The sequence below is a fragment of the Drosophila willistoni genome, assembly GCF_018902025.1.
Source record: "Drosophila willistoni isolate 14030-0811.24 chromosome 2R unlocalized genomic scaffold, UCI_dwil_1.1 Seg200, whole genome shotgun sequence".
In the NCBI taxonomy this organism is placed as follows: domain Eukaryota; kingdom Metazoa; phylum Arthropoda; class Insecta; order Diptera; family Drosophilidae; genus Drosophila; species Drosophila willistoni.
In genome coordinates, this window is record NW_025814051.1 from 7097480 (window position 1) to 7106234 (window position 8755).

Sequence of the window (8755 nt, forward strand, 5' to 3'; positions counted from 1 at the left end):
CCGATTATTATCTTAACATTAAATAAAACTATTATAAAACTATAACCGGGACTGTGTTTATTCGCAAGACAATACCCCAGTCCCACATCAATAGTAATTAATTCTTATTTAAGGCCAATTTGGTAAAAAGAACTTCTTGAAGTTGTCACTAGAGACAACTAATTCAGTGATTTTGTTAATCTAGTATAAAATTATCACAATGCCCAAATGAAAGATTGTATGGGTCGCAATCCAGGCAAATAAACGGGAAAGGCTTAACATAAAAAAAATAGTTCTCTTGATTTTATTTAGCAGACTTTGCCAATAATTTGTCATAGCTGTTCACCAAAACAGACCATTTTAAATTATTTGACCATAATAATATAAAAGCTAAGTTCCTGCATATTGGACTAATATATTTCGGAAATCACCTCTTTGATTAAATTCAATTTCTATAGATTACAATAGAGCCTTGACTATTTAAATTACATAAGTCAGCTTGTAAGAGACTCGAACTACATATAAATAAAACACTCGACTTGTAAGAAGATTAAAAATGAATTCAACAAAGGCACACTTTAAATATTAAATTCCACAAAATAATTGTAGAATATTAAAATTAATAACTTTATATTATATTTAAAAGAACATTACGTACACTTCTTATTATATTTAAAAAGTTAAAAAAGGTCTTACTACATTCAGGAGTTATTATAAGTAAGGATATCCATGGTGGCTAGAGTCGAGTCTACTTTTAATGTTAGAACAGATGACAACAAAGTGTGAAGTATGATAATCAGAAATAAGTTTAAGCTGGAAAGTGTTAGTTGTTTAGATGGCTTTAAAAGTTTTTTCTGGTCTAAGATTCCCAGTCCTTTAAAACTCATTTGTTGGCTATTATCATATTAATAGGGTCAGGTCATATACCTAATGTACCTGACTAACGAGATTCTTATGACTAATCACCATGAAGCAGTGTGGAATCGATCATACTTAATGATTTGCAATCTTAGAATTGGGTCTCAGTTTTCAGAACAAATTCGTGTTAATCGTATAATCAAAAAACCATCTAAAACGCAATTCAGAAGATTTATTTATCCCTGTGAAAATTCCCTCTTGGTCCTTGGCTATAACTATGAGCTAACTAATTGGCTCTACCGAACTATTCACCCCTATTGTTGTTATCTCATAATCACATTAGCTGCTCCTTTTATTTTGGTATTTGATGATTCTAATATACATTCTACTCGAAGGCTTTTGATATGAACTAATGTTATTTGCTAACTACTTTTCCGAGTATTTAATGGAATTGTTCATAAAAACAAAACCCATATGTGTACCTTCCTTAACTAAATATGAAAATTGTAGAAGAAGTGATTAGCTTAACGAAAAATTGCACTAAAACAAAAAGCAATTTTTATTTACCCAACGTGCGGAAACCCATTCGCCCAGTTAAATAGAGGAAAAGAGTAAAAAAAAAGAAGCAGAAATGAGCGCCTAACAACTAACACGAATTTAACACTAAGGCAGTGCCCGCCAATGTAGCCATCAGGCGTCATGCAATGTTTCCAGCTAACGAGCAAAAACAACAGCAACAACCAACAACCAACAGTAAGAGCAACAACAACAACAACAACACAAGCCAACAAACTACCAAACTGCCTTCTCTCGTGGTAATCAATTTTAAAATTTATGACAAAATTTGCAGCTTTAAATTATGCCATTAAGCACGGCATGTAACTCATATCGTCAGCCTGATGGCGGCTTAAAACAAGAAAAAGCTGAAGGAGAAACATGTTAACTCTGCCAGAGTGTAATTGTGTGTGTACCAAAGTGTGTGTGTGTGTGCCCAGTGTGTGTGTATGTGTGTATATATGTTGTTGGCTCATGCAATGGCGTTTGCATTATACGCTCGTATTTCGCCACATTCAACAACGAGCTGCAGAATGACGGGTGGCCATAACTCATACCTCATACCCTCCTCGCCCTCCTCCGCCCACCCCAAAAACCTCAAGCCCCAACCCCAGCTCCGGCTTCAGCTCCAGCTCCAGTCCCAATCCCCAGACCCAGAGAGTTGAGAGTCGAGTTGGAGTCGTCGTCGTCGTCGTCGTCGTTGTTGTTGTTGCTGTAGTCCGCAGTTGGTTGCAATTACAACTGGACACCACATGCTACAGCTGCCTCCTCTCACCCTCAGTGTATGTGTGTGTGTGGATGTGTGCGTGTGTGTTTGTGTGTGTTAAATATTGCAATTTATCACGCAAATGCGTTTTTCAATTTTAACATGCCGCCAGGCATCATAAAAACGTTACAAACCTACAATATGAGCCAACACACACACAGACACACTCACACACACACACAGCAAGCAACAGGAAGAAGAATGGTTGAAGTGGCAACAGCATAGGACACAAAGACAAAGGACTGAACTGGCCTTTCAGGAGTCAGGAGCTTATCGTCATCATCATAGTCACCCAACCAACATAGGAAAGTGGCAAAAACCAAAAGCCTACTCCCCATCCCATCCCATCCCAACCCAATGATGACCACTCTCTCACTTGAAATAGGAGTAAGAAGAAGTGCTTCTCGACATGATGATAAAATATTGATGAAAATTTTCATCATAATCATCATCATCATCATGATGAGGATGATGTCTGATGATGCTAATGATGATATTTTTGGAAGAGGGAAACCCAAGGCAGAAGAAACTCAATTTAATAACTCTGCAAATGGAATTTAAGATGAATCAATATCAATGCTTGCAGCCTAATTGAAAAGGTAACCAAAGGGGGAATAAAAGACTTTATCCATACCATTTGGTTTGCTAGAATCTGGTAATGAAAGAGACCGCAAAGAAAATGAGTGTATGACTTGTCAATAGACCAAAAAAATGGGTGAATAAATGATTCATTAAAAGATAGTATATTCTTTACATTCAAGAGACTGATTAATCGCCTAATTGAATCCAAAAACAGATACTGAGGTGAAGAAATTAGGTGAAGTTTCTTTTCCAAAAATTATAGTGTCAAAAAATTCGATATAAAACACCAATTTCACCCCATAAGTGATTTATTATATCGCTCAAAATCTCTAACTGATCGTATCCTATTAAAGAAAAGGAAATGCATGGTAAATTTTATTTTCGTAATTAGTATCACAATTTTTAAAATGATTAAAATTGACCATCTTTGGCATTTTTCACATTTCACAAAATATTTCTTTTCTTTATTTAGGTAAGCAAAATATTAAAAAACATTTTTACATTTTATGTATTACATATTTTAGTATATTATTTACAAGTTAATACTTAGCTTATTAAGAAGTTATTAATATTTTAGGATAGCTTAAAACGTCAGGTAGCCCCCTAATTGTTTTTTTTTTTTAAACGTTTTTTCAAGAAATATATTTTTAATTTATCGCAGGAGTTCCAATTAAGACTACGTAATATTTAATAATGTGTTTATAAATAGTTAAATTTATAAAAACTATTGCTTAATCTTAGGAAATCCTTAAATAAAAAAACAGATCCGGTAGCTTAAAACGTTTTGTTCAAAAATCATTGCAAACAAACGAGTTAAAAACATGGATTAAAAACGGGAATGAGTTACTGAAATCCAGTAGTGTTTGCCTAAGTCGATATAAAAGTTATAAATTTTTGATAAAAATTACGTAAATAATATTAACGTAATTAATTTGGGTCTAAAAATTGGTAATGTGTATTTATATGTAGATAAATCATGGACTAACCATTTGTAACAGAAACGAATATCTAAATTCATGAAGTAGATAATCTTATATAAATACATTTACATATATGTAGTATTGAAATCTCTAAAAAATTGTATAATGCTTGATCAAATTTAATTTACTTTTGAACCGATTCAAAAAAAAGTCTTTGTAAATGTCGTAATATTGTATTTGAAGTTAGAGAAATGGCTTACGCAGTGTTTGTACTACCTTTACATAAGAAAATTTATTAATTTCTTTCCAATCTTGCATAAAGTAATAATTCAAAATGAAAAGCAAAGTGTAAAAATACTAGCTTAAAGTTCTTTGACTTCTCCGAAAACATTATACAGATTTTCTCACATTTTTAGAATATTTACTACCATAACAAGTATAAAATATATATAAACTATACATATATATATATATTTATATAGTATTGGTATACCCTTAGGTGCATAGAAATTGAAAATATGATGAAATCTGAAAGCTCAAAAATTCACCCAAACATGGGTGTGACAAAATTGTAGCTACAAAAATAGAAATATCTTTTTCCTAGTTCACATTAAACTCATATGATCAATAAATATTTGGGAACTTTAAGAGGTATACGCCCTGTTGCCATGACTGACATAATTAATCGTCATTTAAGGGAAACCCCATATTGGTCGTATATCGACTCGTCTGTCTCATAGGAAACTTCTGTCAGTTAGTCCTTAACCCAAGTCCAATTATCAATGCACAATATTCCCTTTGTGTGTGTGTGTGTGTGTGTCTCTTTGGTCCGACTGGTCTGTCGCTATGCCTGTCATGAAATGTCAGGACATTTTGTTTTGCTTTTTGTGCAATCGGCAAATAGTCATAAAATGGTCGAGGACCTGCCACCATAGAAACAACATTGTCAATGGTTGCCAATGCTTTCTGGACATGTGATTGGCGGGGAGGGATTGGAGGGAGGAAACTGGTCAAAAGATACTTGTATCAATTGGTCTGGGAGCGAAAATCTGCGTATTTGCTATTCAATCTATTGGTATGTTTGGCTTCAGGCTTGAGTTTTTTCCAATATCAATTTGTTAGACAGTTTTTCTTTGATTTCCAAACGCAAAACAGATTAATTGCACTAGGAACTATACATATTTATATATAGTATTGATATACATATATTGATATACCCTCAGGTGCATAGAAAAATTGAAAATATGATGAAATCTGAAAGCTCAAAAATTCACCCAAACATGGGTGTGACAATGATGACTAAATTTTATTTCGATTAGATAATCGTTCCATTTATATACATAGAAAAAACACCATCATAGCGAACGCTAATGAAGTTTATTATACAATTTTATGATACTCTTAAAATATTGTATTTTAATGATTAGTCTAAAATAACAGCAGTAAAGGCCAAAAAAAAAAAAAAACCAATATGTTAATTGTCGCTGTTACCCTCAATAAACGTAAAGTGGGCGATGAATTTATATTGAAATAACATTTAAAAATTCATAATAGTCAACTTTGGCGGGTCCAAGTCCATATAATCTGGTATTTGCTTATTAATAACACACCAGAAGTAAATGCTCTATAGATGGGGCAAAGGCATTTTTATATTCAATGCATTTTGTAACAGTTTGTGAGTAATTTTGGTAACGATTTAATTTTATGTGTGCCTGCTTTCCTTTTTGAAATAATTTTAAACCTAAATGGGCTTAGTTTTTGAATCGTTTTGAAATTTGCATGTATTTCAGACCAGTGTGTTTTAAAAGGTAATCAATTTGAAAGCGAATTATAAGGAATTTTCAGTCTACAAGTCAAGTGTAATTATTTAGAAACGGAAGCAAGATCAGCCATCAATCTCGACATCGTCTAATTTTACTTCATTCTATTCATTTCTTTTTGGATGAGCTAGGCGATCTCAAACTGAAGAACTTAATCGGATTTGGAGTAATCGTATCGTATCGAGCCACTTTCAATTTGGATTTACCTTACCCGCCATATTCTAATCTTATGAAGTCTAATTTGACTAAGTATAGATTTTAAAGGCACTAAAGCCATTATAAATCCTTAGTATTTTCTGGAAATTGGTCAGTTCTACAATCGTTGGTGGACCAGAGGGGTTTCCCCTCTAAAGACCAAGATTTTACTGATGTAACTGGTCAAATATCGTTTCAATAACGACAATAAGCTAGATTTGCCACTGCCTGCAATATGGAATCGGTGTTTCAAGTTTCAAGTCAGTTGGAGATTGGATTATAAAATGAAACACTTTTTTATATCGTTTAGATAGCAAATTAGGTAGGCGAAATGGTTTAGGTATGAAGATTCCGATATATTCATGTGTTAGAATGTCGAATTTTCAGGCAATTTGAGGAATTTATTTTTTGTCTGTAAAATTACTTTCAACAAAACAAAACCCAGATTACACTGAATCAATCGAAAGTATTAAACTATAGAACTGAGAATGTGTAAGTACATACCTCTTAAAAACGATGGAGAACTTGATTACTTAAAATAGATACTGTTAAAATTGTTCTAGAAACGCTTTAACTTATTTTGGTAATAAGAATGCGATGAAACTACCAATTTAAATTGCTTCAAAACAAATTTCGAAAAAATTGTTAGAAAAGAATCTGCAATTTTTCAGTAAAATAACAATAACCGTACTATAATGAAATAATAAACGGCGATTTGCTTTCAAAAATCGAGTTTAAAAAAGTTGTATACCCTTCTTAAAAGTATTCATTTTCCTAGCCAATGGTGTTATCAAATAACAAGGACTTGAAAGTAAAGGACTTTATCTACATAGTTTTAATGGAAACAGTTTTGAACATATTTTTAAGCATTTATGGATTGAAAGTTGATATAGTGTGTTAACTTTTGGAATAGAAAAAGTACTAAATCGCTCTATTGGATTTACCCTAGAAATTCTCGTACTTAGCTTGAATAATATTTAACGATTTATTAATGGATAAAAGACTAAAAAGTAAATCTTAGAAGTCCAAATTATTTATAAGCCATATATAAATATTTCATAATAATTCTTTCAACCAAATAGTTAATTTACATAATGGTTCGCTCAAAATTGGTTGGCTCAAAGTTAACTATAGTAACAGATGTGTAAGTGTATTAACTATTTGATATGTTAAACAAAATATAAATAGATACATATACTAAAACTGAAAAAGAAATTATTTGGTTGTTTATTGACGCGTTTGTCATTTCGTTAAACAAAATTTGAATATTAAATTAACACAATATTTAATGTCAATGAAATGCGCACGCATCGTAAAATTCACTAAAATATTTTTATTTCAAATTGTCTTTCTGTCTCTTTGTGTGTTGTTGCTTTTCTTTTTTTGTTTTTGTTTTAGCATTTTGGTTAATTTCTGCATTTTGTTGTTAATTTATTGTTGAAGGAAGATACAAAGCAAATATTCTTACGACTCTTTGTATACCCTAACAAATTTAAAAAGATTAGCTCAGTAGACCTCATTAGTTTTTATTGAAGTATGAAATATAATACATATATGTATGATATTATGATTATAATAAAGAAATTTAGTGTGTTAAAGGCGATCAAATTTAAATTTTTTAGTCATTTTTTTAATAAGGTTGAGAAAATTCCTGGTATATAGGAATGTTAAACTATGTTACTATGTTAAATCCTAGAATTATAATAAATTTTTTAGTTTTTCACTTCATTTAGCTGTAATTCTCAACTGGTTTTAGCTTTTGAGAACGTTGAAAAACGAACATACCCCATTAAAGTAAGTGTATCCATATGTGGTCAGCGGCATCTTTGTGCCAGCTTTTGCGTGTGTGTGTGTGTAGATTTTTTGGGTGTGAATGTTTTGGGACAAATTGAAATGTGTTAATACGAAATGCTATGCATAATTTATAAGAAAAATCACAATTTGCCGCTGTCTCTTGCCATCATTTTCAGTTGTTATTAAAACAATTCTTTGCTCCTGAGCCACTCACAATGTCAAAAGACATTAGCATCATTTGTTTATTTAATTTTGTATAATTTATGTTAATTGTTTGCAAAATGCTCAAGCAATGACATCGGTCACGATATATCAAAGGCATAACAAAAGATATATGTAGTATATGTATATGTACATAAATGCATACATATCAAATACATACCTTTGTATTTAATTTTATAACCAGCCTAGTTTGTTCTCATTTGTGGATAGAAGCTATTGTAAGTCGCTATTAAAACTATATTTTATTAGTTTAGATTGTATCAATGTATGTACATTCGTCGGCTATTGTTCACATCTTTCGTCACAAAAAACATCGTGTGTGTTTGAGTGTGTTTGTATGTAAATCAAGCAGGAAATGCACAATAGATTTAATTATGTTATTTATGATACAACAACAAATGTAATCTTTGAAAGTTTATGATATCAACACAGTTTGTCACAGTTTATTTGTCTGGCGATTTGGGAGTGGTGAATATTATTACACTAACCGAGTTATCAGATGCCTAATAAGTCAACATATAGAGCTTATTTAGTTGGTTAGTAATTTAATATGAGACGCAACACATTAAAAAGTGTGGAAAAAAACAATAAATTTTTATTGTTACAGATTCGTACATATTTTTATATATTCTAAGATTAAAATTGTGTAAGTTTTATTTCCTAAACAAAGCTTCTATTGTATTCTAATGTACTTTTTATTTTTATTGCAATATAATGTACTTTAATTTTTGATAAAGTGTTGAAAAAACACAAATTACTCTAATTGTTTATTTAGTAGTAGTAGTTTATTTGTAGATGTACAAATTTTTATTTCTTTAAAATCTTAAAGAATTCTTTAATTTTGGAATATTGATCCATTCTAATCCAAGAAGTATTCATTAGATTCTCCAAAAAGTGTTGTAAACTTCATAAATAAAACAAGTATTTATTGTTAGAGATATATATTATTATTCTATTCACTTTAAGAGTTTTTATTTGAATAACCAAATTCCAAATTTATTTAAACAACCAAAATTCCGTTGTTTCCTTAATATACTTTTATTTATTTTATTATAAACATTTTG